The sequence below is a fragment of the Nannospalax galili genome, unplaced genomic scaffold, assembly GCF_000622305.1.
Source record: "Nannospalax galili isolate Female #2095 unplaced genomic scaffold, S.galili_v1.0 scaffold577, whole genome shotgun sequence".
Taxonomy (NCBI): domain Eukaryota; kingdom Metazoa; phylum Chordata; class Mammalia; order Rodentia; family Spalacidae; genus Nannospalax; species Nannospalax galili.
The window spans coordinates 1,627,133-1,645,772 of record NW_008340387.1 but is presented as its reverse complement, the minus strand read 5'-3'; the positions used below and the strand labels follow the sequence as shown (position 1 = coordinate 1,645,772).

The window sequence follows — 18,640 nt, the reverse complement described above, 5'->3', positions numbered from 1 at the left end:
CTTTTTTTTTTTTTAAAAAGACAGGCTCTCCCTGTAGCCACAGCTGGCCTGGATTGGCTATGGAGACCAGGCTGGCTCGAACTCACAGAGATCTGCTTGAGATCCCCCTGCCTCTGCCTCCCAAGTGCTGGGATTAAAGGCATGCACCACCACACCTGGCTCTCTCCACCGTACTTTTAAAAAAGGATTTATCTTCTTGTGTATGTGTGAGTGCCTGCATGTAAGTGCGCCCGTGTCATGCAATGCCCTCAGAAGTCAGAAGGCGTCAGATTCTCTGGAACTGGTGTCATGGACGGTTGTTTGCTGCCATGTGGGTGCCGGGACTCGAACCTGGGTCTTCCGCAAGAGCAGTCAGTGCATTAAGCACTGAACACTACCTAATTTTCTGAGACAGCACCTGGAGGTTACCGATTCAGCTAGACAGGCTGGCCTCCTGGGCGGACCGCTGTGCCCAGCTTTGTATATGGGTGCTCAGGACCTGAATTCCGCTCCTCGTGCTCCTGGCAAGCACTTTACTGAGCCATCTCCCAACCGCACCCACTTTTAACCATTTTATGTGTGTACACCTGCGTCATGGCAGACGTGTGAAGGTCAGAAGCCGGTTCTCCCTGGCACCGTGGGCTCGAACTCAGGTCCCCAGGCTTGCAAAACCATCTCACCCGTCCCTGGCCACCTTTTAATCTTGGCATGCCTTCGACGTCCTTCGTTCCCCACCATTATTCCCCCTCTAGATTCAAAACAAGGCAAAACGCAGAAACCTAGACCCGATTCAAAACCAAGGGGGTCAGAGCTGAGAACCACCAGGCTAGAACGTCCAACGAGGTCACCAAGCCACGCCTCCGGACCCCCAGGAAGGGGGTGGGACCAGAAGGCGCAAACACGCCTTCCCAATTCTCGCGAGACTTCAGGCCGTTCAGCTTCTGCGTACTATGGGACGCTGGGAGTGCGGGCGCCAAGGGAGGGGGAAGGGGAAAGGGAGACGATACAAACGGCGCGGCCGCCATCTTGTTTGCGCCCCCGCTCTGCGCGCGTCCGTTCTTCGTGACGCACGTTTCCCCCTCCCCTCCACCGGGCCGGGCCTCTACACTGCCCGACGCCGCAGAAGCGCGGGGGCGGCTGCTGCTCTTCTCTGGACTCGGGAGGAGAGGCCGGTGAGTGTATGGGCGCTGGTGGGGGTGGACGGGGCGGTGGCGGGCGGGGGGGGCGGCGCTTCCCGCCCGTGGCGGAGCCCTCACTTCCCTCCGCGGCCGCCGCTCACTTCTGTCCGGCCGGCCGCCGCCATGTTATGTCCTCGCAAGGCCCGCCGCTGTCGCCGCCGCTACGCTCGCGGGGTCCGTGTGCTTGGGCGGCCGGGCCCACGGGCTTTCTCCCATTGGCGGAAGGCGACTGCGGGGGGGCTCGCTCGTGATTGGTCGGTGGCGGGGAGGCCGCGGACCTGGCACCTTATTGGTCACGCCGGCTCGGCCTGGGGGGGTGATGAAGGCATTGGCAGCTGTAGGGATGCGCTCATCTTAGGCTCTGGCGGCCGGGGGCGATGACTCCTCTAATGCTGGCGTGGCGAGAGACACCGGGGCGAAGCTGGAGGCCCTAAGGGGAAGGAGAGAGTGGTGGCGTGGCTGGCACTTCGGGGTAGCCTGGCGTACGGCCTGGAATTGGGGGTACTTGTAATTCCAGACTCCTCAGCCTGTTGCAGGATGGGGGCGTGCAAGCCCCTGCGAGGCTTGTAAACAAGGGCCTTTGAGATGCAGGCAGGGGTGCTAGACTTGGAGCGGAGCGTGACCCAGTTTGGTAATGACTTTGAAGTCCGAGCTCATGGCTTGGGAGGAAAGGGAGTGAGGACCTGAAGCACAGAATCAGATTGGGGTTTTTGCTGTGGAATGCAGACTTTGAAACTAGGAAGATGTGGGTGGAGCCCTGGAGTCCGGTTAAAGGACCTGAAATGTGATGTGAAGAGCAGGTAAAGAGAAAGAGGAATCACATTGGATAGAAGTATCAGGTCTTAGAAACTGTCCAATTTAGCACAGCACTGAGTAGAATCAGTTTAATATAGAAAGTATTTTTGGGAGTATTTGTATAACTACGAAGTGTTTTGTTTTTATTTTTAGTTTTGAGACAGGGTCTCCCCGTAGGTCTCCCCAGCTGGCCTTGATCTTACAGCTTCGCCTGCCTCTCCCTTCTGAGTGCTAGGATTAATGGTGTGTGTCACCACTCACAACTTAATTGGGGTTAAGAGAGCAGTTAGAGATTAGAGAGTTTTGTGATCATGCTAATTTTGAGATTTTTTTTTTAATGAAATTTTTCTGCTTTTAGGAAGAATACTTTAAGTTTGAAAGTGTTGAATAAAGCTAAAGGTCTACGACTCTAACTCAGGAATAGTATAGCTACTACCTTGTGTTGACTGCTTGCTTACAAGGTACCAGTTGGGATGTACAAGTACTCTGTGTATAATCCTACACAGATAATACCATTTCATTCTCATTCTATGTGAGGAAACAGAGAGTTAATGAATTTGCTTGAGTTAGATACACTTCCCTGGTGTAGTGTCTGTAGTCCAGATGGTGGGATGGTGCTTGAGGTCAGCCTGTGCAGTATGTTGAGACTCCCTAAAAACAACAAAAAAATAACAGAAACACCCAGGAATTTGCTTAGGTCCACAGCTAGGAAGTCACAGAGCACAGATTTAGACACAGGTCTGCAACTCTTTAATTCCTACACTGAAGAGCTCCTCCTTCCTCTTCCTCCTATCCCTCTTCCCCCTATCTACCCTTCCCCCTGGTTGTTTTTTGAGACAGAGTCTCATGTAGGCCAGGCTGGCCTTGAACTCACTGTGTAGCTGAGGATGATCTTCAGTGCCTGGTCCTCCTGGCTCCACCTCCCAATAGATGGTATTTATTACAGACAGGCTCCACCATACTTGGATCTTGGAGCCCTTATTATTATTTTAAGAAAAATTTATTGCATTTTTATTTATTGTGTGTAGGTGGGTACCTGTGCCATGGTATACTTGTGTGAGTCGGAGAACAATTTGTGAGAGTGTGTTCTCTTCTACCATGAGAAATCCAGGGATTAAACTTAGGTCTTCCAGCTTGGTGGTAAGAACCTTTACCAAATGAGCCATCTACTGACTGAGAGTCATTATTCTGCTTGCTTGCTTGCTTGCTTGCTTGCTTTTTTTGAGAGAGTCTCTCAGTAGCCCCAACTGACCTGGAACTCACTATGTAGACCAGGCTGGCCTTGAACTCACAGAGACCTGCTTGCCTCCTGAGTGCTTAGACTAAGCCACCATAACAGTTTATTTTTGAGCCAGGATCTCAGTATGTAGCCCTGACTGGCTTGGAACTTGCTATGTAGACCAGTCTGGCCTCAGATTCTGAGTTCTGCCTGCCTTTGCCTCCTGAGTACTGGGATCAAAATTATGTGCAAACAAGCCTGGCTTTTTTTTTTTTTTTTTTTTTTAAGCCCTTATTAAACTCTGTATTATCTTGACACTGTAAACTACTATGAAAAAAGAAAAAAAATCGCATCTTAGGTCACAAAGTCATCTTCAGCTCTTTCAGTCAGGTTCTTTGTGCTGAGGCTCTGAAGGATGAGATAACCTTGACAGAGGTCATTTAGCTTTGTAAGGACAGCCATGTCTACCCTCAGTCACTGGATAGATTCTTGGTCCACTAGACAGCATTTCCTCCACCTGTGAGAGCATTGACTTACTGGTAGAGATTACCTTTTAAAGGAAGGCTCTGGGGTGTAACTCAGTTGGTAGAATGCTTTCCTAGCATGCACAAAGCCCTGGGTTTGATCACTAGCCTTGTATAAACAAGGTGTGGTACTGCATACTTAGGAAGACATTGTGGAATGGTTGGGAATAAAATTTGCATACCTGCAAAAACTTTTGTGAAGTTGCAAGATTTGTTGCACCCTTCCCACACTTAGTGTTTCAACAGGGATGTGTCTGATAGCAGAGATAACATCTGTACTCATTTCTAGTATGGGGTTGTGTTTTCTGATCTGCAGAGAGAGAACTTTCTATTGGCTAAAACTTCAGGTGCAATTTAGAGAGCTGAGCTAGAGTTTACCTTTTGCATTTGAATGTTTCTAGAATAGTTTTAAATTACAAGTTTAAATCTCAGTGTCTAAGGTAATGTACTATGTAAGTGAATACTGTCTATTGAAAGTCAACAGTATGTAATATTCAATTATTAACAGTATGTATTATTACAGTTAACAGTAAGATTCAATTATTAATAGATTGCCCTATTTAAATGTGCTCAAAGGTATGAACCATAAATAGTGATCTTAAGTGGCCTTTCAATGAAAGGAGGAATGGGTTGACTTGGAAATGATACTGGTATATAGAGTATTTTTTATCATGCCATTGCTGTAAAGCTGAGTTACTGAAGTAGCTACTCTAATCCCCAAGCTCAGAGGCAGCAGATCGTCCAGAGAGCTATGTGAAGTGAAAGTCTTTGCCCATTGTTAAGAATGCATATCTCTCCGCTGCTGGCATGATAGGTCCATTTTACAAGAGTGAGGGCTAATGAAGTACATGCCATCTTCACAGTTGAATATCTTTGCCGTTTTAAACTGTCTTAAAAATTAAGTACTGTAGGATCTGGAGAGATGGCTCAGCAGTTAAGAACACTGGTTGCTCTTGTAGAAGACCTGGGTTTGAATCCCAGCACCCACATGGCAGCTAACAACTGTCTGTAACTCCAGTTCCGGGGGATCTGATGGCCTCTTCTGTTCTTGTGGGCATTGCATGACAAGGGTGCACTCACCTATATGCATGCAATACACGCATACACACAAAAATAATAAATAAAATATTTTTAAAAATTACTACTGTACCCTGAAATGGTGGCAAGTGCATTATGATATGACAAAGCTTAGGAAGCAGAGTGTGCTTGATTGGCAATAATCTGGAAGGCAGAGAATTATTTACGGTCATTTTCAGTAGTACTAAATTAAAAAAAGGAAAACTCCACATGTCACACTCTTAACCATTTTGGAAAGTTATCTGCATAGAGTTGCCTGTAGTCTTTACTTTATACTAAAATTTTTAACAGAATAGTGACCAAAGTGAAGTGCATTTCTTTATTCTACAATTATTGGTTAGAACCTTTATACATCATATTTTTGTGAGAACTAATAAATGTTTCGTGTTATGATTGGGTGCGTAGTGGAGCCTGGTTGAGCAGTTCTAGTGTAGTTTGTGAATTAAAAATGAGTATTTTGGGAGCTGGAGAGGTGGCTCAGTGGTTAAGAGCACTGGCTGCTCTAACAGAGGACTGGGGTTTGGTTCTCAGCACCCACATGGTGACTAACAACTGCCTGTAACTCCAGTTTCAAGGGATATGACACCTTCCAGCCTCCATGGGTACTGCATGATGTGGGTGCACTTAACATACATGCAGGCAAAACACTCATACATAAAAAATATAAATAAAAATGTAAAAACATGAATGTTTTGTATAGGATAACTTGACCTATAGTAGAAAAAGGCTTCTGAAAATGAGGTTATGTGACTAAGGTTCTAGAGATTAATATGACTTCAAAGATCATCCAGTTCAGTTTCTAATAAATAATATCAATTAGTAGCAGCTCCTTTTTTTTTTTTTTAAAGCACTTACCAGGTACAGTATTATTCTACATGTGTTATTAGCCACCGAGTCCTGGGCCAGTGAGGTGACTTAGTGGGTATGACCTAAGTCTTCATTCCCCAGAACCCATGGTGGAAGGAAAGAACCTACTTCCAAAAGTTGTCCTCTGACTTCCAATGTGCCTACTCATGCATTAATAATAAATACAGTCTATTCAGTCTGATTTAATTTTTTTTTTGTTTTTTTTGTCATTTAAAAAATATTTTTACTTTAAGTGTATGAGTGTATTGCCTGCATGTATGTTAGTGTACCTGTGTCTGTGCGATGCCCACGGAAGTCAGAACAAGGTGTCGAAGCCCCTGGAACGGGAGTTAAGGACAGTTGTTAGCCACCATATGGGTGCTGGAAATTGAACCTGGCTCTTTTGTATGAGCAGCCAGTGCTCTTAAACACTGAGCCATTTCTCCAGCCTCTTGTTATTTTTTGAGACAAGGTCTTTAGCCTCAGCTGGTCTGGAACTTGCTATGTAGACCACACTGGCCTGAGATTCTCCTACCTCTGCCTCCCAAGTTCTGGGGATTAAAGGCATTGGGATTGAAGGCATGGGCCACCAAACCTGCCAAAAAGAAAGTCAGTGTTCTCCCTCCTCCCTCCTTCCTTTCTCTCCCTCTTCTCACTGGCTTCATTCCTTTTCCTTCTCTTTAAATTTTTTTAAAATTTATATTTTATGTCTATGGATATTTTGCCCACATATGTGTCTCATGTGCATGCAATACCCATGGAGGCCAGAAGGCCACATCAGAGTCCCTGGAATGAAAGGATCAGGGCCCTGGGTCTTATACATGCCAGAAAGTATGCTTCCATTGAACTCTGACTGGAGTTATAGATGGTTGTTAGTTGCCCTGTCGATGCTAGGAACTAAACCAGGGTCCTCTGGAAGAGCAGTAAGTACTCTTAACCACTGACCAGGGTCCTCTGGAAGAGCAGTAAGTACCCTTAACCACTGACCAGGGTCCTCTAGAAGAGCAGTAAGTACTCTTAACCACTGAGCCAACTCTCCAGCCCTGTTCCTCCATTTTTGAGCCAGGGTCTAGTGCAACTATATATCCGAGGCTGACCTTAGCCTTCTGTGTGATAGAATTACAGATATACACCACCATGTCTGGCTTCTCATTCTATTTTCAACCTCTGTCTGCTACCATGTCAAACAACAGCCCTTTCTAGAAGTTTAGTGCTTTTTGGTTGGTTTGCACTATCTTAATTGGGCTCCTATTTTTTTAGGATCTTAACTGCCCAAGAAGCCTTCTCTGAGCAACCTGACATTTAAATAGGCCAGGGTGAGATCCTTTTTAACACAACACCATGAATGCCTGTGTTAGCTTTCTTTTTTCTTGTAATAGATTTTTAACCCTCTTGAGGACAGGCATTATATCTTACTTAGTATTCAGGGTTTAGTTAGCACAGTGCCTATTCCTGTATTTATTGAACAAACAAAAATACCCTTAACCTTTTAAGATGTTTTATAGTACCGGAGACTGGCTGCAGTGGATTTTTAGGTAGGTAACATGAGACTACTGAGCTAAAGTCATGGTGATGAGGAATTAGAATCTGAATCTGTCTGGTGCAAAGACTGGGCTTTTTCTGTGCTCTTCCACGTGCTGCTCCTTCTCTTCTTGTCTTTCTGTATCTCTGTTAAGTGTTGAAGCAGCCTGTGACTAGAAACCCCATTCATAGCTTCCAGGTAGCTGCCCCATGTTTGGACACTGAGAGCTGAAGTAGGTACCCCCCTTTCAATAATTTTTATATCCGTGGATCTTAATTTATACTTTGAAGACTATAATTTATTTTCTAAAACCAAATAATTTAGGATTTATCATCTACCCGAAGTCTCTTTTTTTTCCCCCATTCATTAACTAGCTTTCAGTAACCATTTACTAAGCACCAGTGAGTGCTACATTTCTTTATTCTAATGATGCTCAAAAGGTTCCTGGATCCTTGGGGATTATCTTCGAAACTAATTGTTAGGGTGTTATTGTTCTCCTCAGGATTGTGTACATAGGGTCTTTCACATGAGAGGCAAATGCTCTAACACCAAGTCTTATCTCTAGCTTTCTTTTCTTTTACCTTTTGTTTTGAGATAGTATCTCACTAAGTTACCTCACTTATCCTCCTGCCTTAGCCTGTAGCTGGGATTATAGGCTTGTACCACCAAGCCTGGCGTTTTTTTTTTTTTTTTTTTTGCTTTTTGAGACAGGGTCTCCCTGTAGCACCAGCTAGCCTGGAAATCACTATGTAGACCAGGCTGGCCTTGAACTCACAGAGATCCACCTGCCTCTTCCTCCCAAGTGCTGGGACTAAAGGTGTGTACTACCACACCCAGCTCTGTCAGATTGTTTTGAAAATAGGTTGAAAAAAAAAAAAAGAGGTGGGTTTGATTTGAGAAGTAGCTAATAGTTATTCAATACCAAGTCAGTTGAACAATTTGGGGCAGAAACTGTAATCAGGTAGCCTCTAGTTTTCTTTGATTTGCTTATAAATTTTTAAAAGGCTTTGAAACAAAATTTAAAATGGAAAGATTTGGCATTAAAATGGTACGGCTTTTGCGTCTTAAAAAAAAAACCAAAACTCTGAAGATCTTAGAGAGATAGACCAGTATTCCTACATGACCCAGCATGTTCCCTTTTAGTTAGGACATTTCACCCTACAATTTTCCTTTATTTCCACTACTCCCTGTTAACTGACAACTGTGGCTAAGGGTGAGATTGGTTTAAATCTTTTTGAGGGTAGGGGGCAAGGGATAGTTGGTTTTTGAGACATGGTCTTGCTACGTAGCCCTGATCCTTGTTGGTCTGGTGCTTACTGTGTAGCCCAGGGTGGCCTTGAGCTCTTAGAAATTCTCCTGCCTCAACCTTTTGAGTGCTGGGATTACAGATTTGCTCCTGGTTTAAAATCCCTTCTGTGCTAATAAAGATGTGTTTAAAAAGTATGTATAGTGTTTGTAAGCACCATACTAAATGTATGTTGAGGTGTTTATTGAGTACCCACCATATTCCGGATTTGCCGAGTGCTCTCATTTATCTAAACACTCCTGTGAGTTAATACTATTTTATCACTTCAAACTTGAGGAAATGAGCTCAGGAATGGTTAAGTAACTTGACTAAGATCATACAGCTAGTAGGCATGTAGCTATGATTAAAAAATTAGTGTTTTGGCCAAGAGCATCAGTTCTCACCTTTCTGTGAGCACATTGGAGCTTAAACCATGTAACCTGAGTTATTGGTGTTATCGTGCAGTGACCACAGTATTTTTTAGGGTGACCAGATGCAATTATGTCATTGAGGGCTGCTGAGATGCAGGGCCAGGGAAGATGTCCCATAAGGCACTTAGTCCACAGTAATAGCAGCTAGAGAAGAGAAAGCTACAGTGAGTGAATAGGTTAGGCTGCCAAATGGAAATTTAAGGGTAATTTGAGTTCTCTTCCCACTGTGGTTTGAGCTCTACTATGGTGACTGCTGATGAGAAATAGGAGTTGAAATGTTTTTCTTGTAAACTGCCAAGAACTAGTAAAACCTATGCCCAAGAACTTCACAGAGTAGCTGGGGACATGATTGTTTTAATCTGGTACATCAAAAGCAGAATTGAAGGGCAGACTTTTGGAACAATAACCAGACCTCGGCTGAGATTGGTGATGAAAGGTCTGGATTTCCGTCCTAAAAACCAGAGATTTTCAGTACCAGCTGGGAGTCCTCCCACACTGCCCTTTATAGCTGAGGAAATACTTGCTGCAGGATGTAGGGTAAAGAAGAGACATTACCTCAAAGTCGCTTTTAGGGCCTTAACTTAGGTCTTGTTCCTTTTTGCACTTTAGTCTCTCTGTCAAAACAAGGAGGTAGAGTTAATTGAATGACATTTAGCACTTTATATTTTTTCAATGCTTATTTAATCACAGAACAATATACTTTGTTAGGTAATTTAATCCTTACAATGACCCTGTAATATAAGAATGTTAACTTGTGTATTACAGATGAGCAAACTTAGGCTCAGATTTAGTCTGATGTCATATAATTAACATTTTAAGTAACAGGGCCCCAAATCTATAAGTAACTCTGTGGTCTCCACTGGTGACCTTCAGAACCCTAGAATGTTTCCAAAAACTACAGTGAGTCAAAGAAAAATACTTCTTACCGCTCCTGAAATCTGTCTTGCTGCTTATTCTTTAAAACAAAATGAAGCCAGGGGTGGTGGCACACACCATTAGTCCAGCACTGGAGGGGACTGAGGCAGGCGGAGCTCTGTGAGATTGAGGCCAGTGTGGTCTACTTAGTGAGTTCCAGACCAGCTGGGGCTACAGGGAGACCTTGTCTCAAAAACAGCAAAACAAAAAAAACCACACAAAACAAAGCCCACGGGCTTGCTGTATAGAACTTACCAGAATTCTAAATTCTCTTGCATCAGTATCCCTACTCATTGGCTGGGATTACAGGTGTATGCTACCATCCTGGATCAAGAGTTCTGATGTCATAGAAGGCAATTTTTTTTTCTATCACATTTTAAATATAGGGCATGGTGATGCAATTCTTTTGAGATGCCACTGTCTCTGCCACCAGCTTCATATATTACCCTTAATTTTTCCTGTTTTGGTTAGTTTATGTTTTAAAATAAAGTGCCTTTCCCTGGTAATATGTGTTTTAAAAATTATCCTGAATATAATCATAGGCACCTTTTAAGAAATCCTGACAACTGTTGTATGGGCATCACATCAGCTTCACTCATCGATAGATTATTAAGAAAGCTTTGTTTTCCTTTGGATAACTGCCCAATTTTCTTTTTCTTCTGTTAATGATCAGTAGAAAACTGAAGGTAGATACTCATAACTTTCCAACCTTGTGCATATTGCTTCTCTGGTTTACTGCCGTAGGCTACTGTAGCAATAGCTTACAGACATCATTCATGACCAATCAGAAGCAGTTAAATTATCTTAAATATTTTAAATGGAACTCGCTAGCCAATAAGAAATCTTTTGGGTGGGAAATGTAACTACCCTTTCCTTTGGTTTTTAAGAATAATTCTAAATGTACAAGCCCCTGTTTTAGAAGCACATGAGGCCATATGCAGCTGCTGTGTGCATTTGCTGGGTATTTCCAATCCTTAAGTTCCCCGGTTTGAAGCTTAGAATCTGACCCCTATTCTGCTTCTCAAGGTAACTTTAAAACAGGAAGTGTACAAAGGAGGTAACTGATGACGTTAACAGCCAATCATGGCTTTGTGTTCTTAGCTGATAAAGCAGCTCAGCCAATGGGACTGCTCTGGAGGCAAGGTTTGGTGTCAAATAGCAGGCTAGATTGAATGCCTTTGACTGTTAAAGTGGAAGGAGGCTGCAGGCTTCATTGGAGCCTCGGAGTTTTTCACTGAGGCAGGGGTCAGCTGAAAGACAAAGAAAAATGGCGAATAGTTTGCTGGGGGGTGGGAGGACAGCTGTTCAGGTTTTCACTGGAGTGGACATTCCAGAATCAGGTTTCTGCATCTCCTGCTGCCTTTTGTTTCCTCCGTCCTTTTTTCGGGGGGGAGGGATAGAAATGACTTAAATTCTCCCTGCCCAAGGAGATATAAATAACTACATGTAAAATTAATGCAGTTCCCGGTAAGTTTAATTCTTTTTTTTGTGTCTTAAAGTGATAGAGACTGTTTAGCTTCAGAGAGTGTAGACAAGTTGCACTGTTTCAGAAAATGGCCACTTTACATTCCATGCATACCTTTTTGGTGCACCTAGACTACCTTGCTGTTTGGATTTTGCATGTCCTTCAACTAGGATTTCTTTTCCTAGTTGAGTCTGACAAGCTAGATAGAAGAAGGGCTAATCATTTTTCAGAGCATACAGAAGCGAAGCACTTTCTCTTTGCATTGGGTAAACTTAACTGTTTTCCAAATAATTTTCCTTTGTTCAAGTGCACTGGAGCTTTCCTACAGAATAAGCTGAGTTTTTGTAAGAGTTTTTCTATATCTATGTACTTTATTGACATTGATGCTTTTAAAAGTTAGAGGCCACATTATTGCTCTTTGAAATTTACATGAAAATATGATTTGCAACTAATGCAGGTTTTAATGGCAAAGGCCCACATGCCATCATGAAATTCTCCCATAACTTTCTTGATTTACCTGTCTGCCTCTACATTTTAGTAAGAATCAGTTAAGTCTTTGTTTTAAAATGTTCCTTTTAGTTTGGCGTGCTGGTTAGAGTCATACTTCTTCAGTTACGCTGCAAGTGACAAGAGCTTATCTCTTTTTACCAATTTCAAACATTTTGTCAGCTTTTGATTTAGTTCTTTAAAATTATATGAGCAAAATGCTTTTCATTTTCAGTATGAAATATTTAAACTGTTTACCTGCAATTTGTAAATAGAAAAGTTAAGAGTATAGATACCCTATTTTTTGCCCTTGATATTTACCCCCTTCATTAAGGCTATGAAGCTAATATAGGTTGCTAATCTGTGACTAGTCAGTGCTTGTGAATAGTGAAATCATCAGTCCCAGATACTAAGATATGTAATATGCCTGATCTTTTAAAAAGCAGTTCTTTGTTTTCTTTTTATTTGCAAATATCGAATGAAGGTCATTGGCACATTTCTGCAGCAGACTCAGTGTAGAGCTGTGAGCTAGCAGCACTCGGTGTCTGGGTAGGGAAAACGATCAGGCCTTGTTAGAGAAGTTTGGAGGCTGTTGCTCTGCTTCCCCTTGCTTCCCCTTGAGGAAAGGATTTACCTGAGGGGATTCAAGGGGGTTTAGGTTTTTTGGTAGAACAACTCAAGCTCCTGGATGCAGGCCTGTGTCGCTCTTTGGAAAAGTGACCTTGAAAAACTGCCGAGGAGTTGAAAAATTAAAGGACAAAGTTTGTTTATACAGATCTGAATTGAAAAGCTCTATTAAAGATGAAAGGTTGTACTTCTGGATGTTCAAGTCCAGTGGTTCCTAGGAATCTGTTACAGGTTCTAATTAGGCGTTTTTAAGCAATAAGACAATAGGCCTGCATTCACCCTCTCTCCCCTTGCTTTTTCGTGCCCCCCGCCCCCCAGCAAATTTTCTGTCCTTTTGCTATGATAGTTCAGGGAATTACCTAACAGATCTAGAATTCCTTGCATGCCCCCCTTGTCGTCTTTGTAATCTAGAGGGTTGTTAGTGAAGAGGGTGGTATTTTAGGAGTTCAAAATAGTTGTATTTATGAAACTCCTTTTGTGGGATTGGAATGCTTATATTAAGAAAATGTTCAGTCTGGGAATTTTAAGTCCTAAGAGAAAGGAATATATGCTAAGTATTTTAAGCAATGATTATTTAAATTTATCTTGTACAGGCTGTTGATGTTTATGTTTTTAGTTGTGTCAAGTTTTATATATTATTTGCAAAACAGATGCAGGTACTCAGTGACCCTGTTGGCTCTGAGAGAAGACCTGGAGCAGAGAAGTAAAAGTAAAGATGGGGAAAACTATGAACTTGTGGAGTTAGCTGCTGAGAAACACATCTAGCCAAATTATTTTTAACGTTACCCACTACTTGGGAAAACACACATAGGCATGTCTGTGCAAAACCTGAAGCAACTAAGATATTTCCTGTATATTGAATGGTATTTGTAGGTCCCTTCATTTGATATTTTGTTGAAGAGCATTTATACAGTCCTATCATTTAACCCTTCAGACAGGTAAATGTTTTCTAGAGAAATGAGGAAACCTTTATATCCAGAAAGAGCCAAAGTCTTTTGGAGCTAATTGTAACACAGACTGGAAGAGGCCAAGAGGAATTGGGGTTGAGGAGGTTTAGCTGGGGCCTTGCATCTTTTTGTTTTTCACTCTGGTAACAGTATTTTGAGACAACACAGTACAAGCCATTTAAAGTCTAAAGAGTCCTTTGTTCAAGTCACACTCAGCTTTGTGAATATGGGCAAGCCTGCCATTTAGGGTCAATGTCCTCTCATATAAAAATGGGATCTAACAGACTGGAAGTGTACCTCAGTTGGTACAGTGCTTGTCTAGCCCTGGGATTTGCAGCCCAGGATGTATATCAGTAGGCCTGGATTTGATCCTCAGCATTGCTTTTATAAATCGGGCATTGTGGCCCTACTGTAATCCTAGTACTTGCGAGGTAGAAACAGGAAGATCAGAAGTTCAGATCATTCAAGAATGACTTGGGATATATCTCACGAAAGGGACCTAAATATAGCATTTGGGGTTTGTATTTTTGTGTGTGCAAATTGTGCACACGTGTGTGTGTGTGTCTGTGTGGAGGACAAAGGTTGACATTGATTTCATTTATCACTCCCGCCTTAGTTATTGAGGCAGGGTTTCTCACCATTTGGCTAGACTGGCTGACCAGCAAGCCCCCAGGATCCTCTTGTCTCTGTCTCCCAGTTCTAGGATTACAGATAGACCTGCACCACTGTGCCTGACTTTTTATGTGGATGCTGGGGATCCAAACTCAGGCCCTCATGCTTGTGTAGTGTACGCACTAAGCCATCTCACACCCCCCCCCCTTTTCCTTTCTTTAGAAATTCTTCCTTTTTTGCCCGGTGTGGTGGAGCACATCTTTAATCCCAGCACTCAGGAGGCAGAGGACACACACTGAGTTCAAGGCCAGCTGCGGCTACAGGGAGACCCTGTCTCAGAAAGACCAAAATGAATTAAAAAAATTTTTATCTATTATTTTTATTTTATGTATATGAGTGTATTGCCTGCATGTATATTAAGTACACCCATGTCATGCAGTGCCTGAGGAGGTCAGAAGAGGGTGTCAGATCCCCTGGAACTGGAGTTAGGGCAGTTGTTAGCTGCCATGTGGGTGCTGGGAATCGAACCCAGGTCCTACGAAAGAACAGTCAGTGCTCTTAACTGCTGAACCATCTCTTCAGTCCCCCAATTTTTTTTTTTTTTAACAACAACAAAACCATTATCTTGCCAGGTGTGGTAGCATTGATCCTAGCACTCATGAGGCAGAGGCAGGTGGATTTCTGTGAGTTTAGTACCAGTCTGGTTTACATAGCAAGTTCCAGGCCAGCTGGGGCTATAGGGAGACACTGTCTTAAAAAAGATTAAAAAAATTTTTTTTTAAATTTTATGTCTTGAGTATATTGCTTGCATGTACGTAAGTGCACCTGTGTCGCACAATGCCTGCAGAGGTCAGAAGAGGGCATCAGATCCCTTGGAACTGGAGTTACGGATGGTTGTTAGCTGCTATGTGGGTACTGGGACTCAAACCCAATCTTCTACAAGAGTGGCCAGTGCCCTTAACTGCTGAGGCATCATTCCAGCCCCCTTTAAAAATTCTTTTAAAATTACATTTTATTTATGTGTGTGTGTGCACATGTGCGTGCGCATCTGGAGGTCAAAAGACAACTTTTGGGAGTCAGTTCTCTCCTTTTACCATGTGGATTCTGGGGATTGAACTCAGGTCACAAAGGCTTGGTGGCAGGAGTTTTACTTGCTAAGCCACGCCCCACCCCCCCTTTTTTGAGACAGTCTCATGCAGCTCAGGCAGGCCTTTGATTCTCTCTAGTCAAGGATGACCTTGGGTTTCTGCCCCTTTTGCCTCCCCCTCTTCAGGTGCTGGAATTATAGGTGTGTGCCACCATACCTTAGGGCCAAGGATCAAACCTAGGGCCTTATGCATGCAAGGTTCTATTAACTGAGCTACAACTGATCTAGACTTTATGTACATATTTCTATTTGTTAACAGGATTCTGTCATATACTTATTAAATTTTAAAAATACTCTTTTGTATGTGTGTTATGATGTGTATGTGTGTAGGTATGCAGGTGTGCATGTGAAATGGCTCTGTGTGTGTGTGTGTGTGTGTGTGTGTGTGGACACTTCAGGAGTCATTCTCTCCTTCCACTGTGGGTTCCAGAGATTGAACTCAGATTTCAGCAAGTACCTTTTGAAATTGCGAAACTATCATCCATAACAAGAGTCCCATGAAGAAATTTTAACTCCTTTGTCCAAAATTAAGGGCTTTGTCTAGAGGATCTAGTAGTTTGTCATCCCTTGAGTAAATGAGTTCAAGGCTAGCCTAAGCCCTGCTTCAAAAAACAAAACAAAAAATTAAGGATCTCAGAATACGAAGAGGTAGGAATGTTGCTTTTTAGGAAAAAATTTATTCTTTACACACGTGTGCATGTGCAGGCATGTGTGTATATAGAGCGTGTGTGGAGATCAGAAGACAACTTTCAGGAGTCACTGCTGTCCTCGGGCTTGCAGAGAAAATGCTTTTATCTGTGGAGCCATCTCCTGGCTGTATTTTACTTTAACTTTAAAAAAATTTTATTTTTATTTTATGTGTATGCGTGTATTGCCTGCATTTAGGTAAGTGCACTCGTGTTGTGCAGTGCTCGTGGAGGTCAGAAGAGGCTGTCGGATCCCCTGGGACTGTAGTTATGGACAGTTGTTAGCTGCCATGTGGGTGCTGGGATTAGAACCTGGATCTTCTGCAAGAAAAACCAGTGTTCTTAACTACTGAGCAATCTCTCCAGTTCCTGTATTTTTTTAAAAATTGGAATTCTGCTTTTAAAAAGAGACTGCTGGAGCTTGCCTCCCAAGACCAGCACTTGGGAGGCAGAGGCAGGCAGATCTCTGTGAGTTCGAGGCCAGCCTGGTCTACATAGCAAGTTCCAGGTCAGCTGGAACTACAGGGAGACCCTGTCTCAAAAAGACCAAAAAAGAGAAATTGCTGGGCCTGGTGGTACATGCTTTTAATCCCAGCAATTTAAAGAGATCATCAGATCTCTGTGAGTTTGAGTCTAGCATGGGCTAGCCAGGGCTACATAATAAGATCCTATCTCAAAAATAAACAAACAAAAGAGCCAGATGTGGTGATGCATGCCTTTAATCCCAGCAGGTAGAAGCAGGTGCATCTCTGAGTTCAAGGCATGTCTGGTCTACATAGTGAGTTCCAGGCCAGCTGGGGCTGGAGAGATGGCTCAGCAGTTAAGAGCACTGACTGTTCTTGCAGAGGACCCAGGTTCGATTCCCAGCACCCACATGGCAGCTATGAATCGTCCTTAACTCCAGTTCCAGGGGAATCTGAAGCCCTCTTCTGACCTCCGCAGCATTGCACAACACGACAGATTAAACAACAACAACAACAACAAAACAACCCAACAAAACAAAAAATAAAATCAGCATTAAACTTAGGAATCTCTCAGAATAAAGACTGGGAGCCTGTTCTGATTGGATGCTGAGGTCTGTGTTATAATGCAGGCAAGTTGTAATGGTTGCTGATGTTTACTTAGAGGTTACATTTTAGCTTGTGTGCTAAAGGAACTTTTTTATTTGGTTGCTCTGAGGTCTATGATCTTTCTGTATTTGAGTTTGGAAGGTAGTTACAGCTTGCAGTAGGAGCAAGCAAGTAAATGTTGGGATGAAGACTTTCAAAAGAAAATCAGTCTCATTAAAATCTAAGCACTAACATAAATTTCACACTTCTGTAACAAATGGTGGAAGCCCCTGAAGATTGCTTTCACACCCACTTAATATGCTTAGTGTTACCTATTTTTAGGGTGACCCCCCCCCCAGTTGATACTTTGTGGTATTTGTTCCCCTATCCTATTAAGTTACTTTCTCTCAGGCATGATCAGTCAGCATTGATGCCTGTCTTATTTTTGTGCATTGAAAAAAAAAATACAGAATAAGATTCAGCAAAATTAACATTGACTTAGCCAAATAGCATTCCAGTTCCAGGGCTGTGACTGTCTGAAAACAGCATCCTTTCTGACTGTAGGCTTTAGTTACTATAGGGCTTTTGTTCTTAAAATAAGACTAGGCTCCTTTTCAAGAAGCTATGTGCTTTTGTAGGGGCTTCAGGAACCTAAAAAACATTTTTTATTACTGCTCCTCACCTTCTCTCTCTCTCTCCTTCTTGTTCCTTTTCCCTACTGTCCTTCTCTCCTTTCCTCTACCACTGAGCTACATTCCTAAGTCCCTTGAAACTCATCATGGTCTTAGGGAGTTAGATTATTTTTGCCCATGTGTATCCCCAGTAATATGCATGTAAGCTTTAAATACTCCTAGATTAGGCTGATGAGAATAATTTAGGTAAACATGCTACCATGCTTCTAGCCCCTTGGAATCTTGGGAACTCATCTAGGTCTTATAAAAGAGCAAGTGAGGCTCAGAGAGATTAGGTGCTCTATTAAGATCTTTTCAGCTTTTTAGTGACTGGCCTATATTAAATCAGATTTGACTCTTGCTCAAATTCATCGTTTTTATCTGTCCTGTTTTTCTTCCTTTTGGTACATCTGTACAGGTTTGCTGTTTGGATACAGAAGGAAGAGAGAAATAGACCAACGGAGGCAGTTCAGACATCTAAGGTGGAGTCTGTTGGTTAGAAAGTTTGCTGTGGCAGCAAACTTAGTGTCCCTTTGGGATCTGAAAAATCTCTTGTCTCAGCCAGTTGCTTGTTGTGAAAACTGAGAATCAGCCAGGAATCTAATGGTGTCCACCTGGCTGAGAGGTGTCCCAGAGAACTGGGTTACTTTGATGCATTACAAGGAAGTAAAGTAAAGTAAGGTACACAAGTGTAACACCTGCATGCCAGCTAGTTCTTATTTTTTATAAGTACATTTCAAGAACAAGTTAACTCTCCAATATGTTTGGGCCTAGTTCTTTTTTAAACTTTAAAAAAAAATTTATTTTTATTTTATGTGTATGCGTGTATTGCCTGCATACAGGTAAGTGCACCTGTGTCGTGCAATGCCTGCGGAGGTCATAAGAGGCTGTTGGATCCCCTGGGACTGGAGTTATGGACAGCTGTTAGCTGCCATGTGGGAGCTGGGATTCGAACTTGGGTCATCTGCAAGAACAACCAGTGTTCTTAACTGCTGAGTCATCTCTCCAGCCCCTGGACCTAGTTTTTTAAGTGAATCTTCAAGGGGATATATTTAGTGAAATATCTCAACATTTAAGCATCTGACAAGACTAAAATAGGAATTATTGTCTACGTACGCCCAAAATAATAGTTTTAACTATGGTAACTTGATTTTTCTACCAGCAAAATAGTATAATTTG

General features: G+C 42.6%; 1 protein-coding gene across 3 annotated transcripts in view; it reads left to right on the top strand.

Annotated features, from left to right (window-relative positions):
- Window positions 1-931: 931 nt before the first annotated feature.
- Nfyc (nuclear transcription factor Y subunit gamma) overlaps window positions 932-18,640 on the top strand; it is a 64,960-nt gene continuing 47,251 nt past the window's right edge. The window contains exon 1 of one of the 3 annotated variants that reach the window (XM_008835433.3): window positions 932-1,151. The gene's annotated coding sequence lies outside the window, so the exon portion shown is untranslated. Of the gene's footprint in view, window positions 1,152-1,510; window positions 1,659-11,078; window positions 11,239-18,640 lie in introns of those variants that run through there. The other 2 variants (XM_017798754.2, XM_029564647.1) reach the window with 2 other exon arrangements.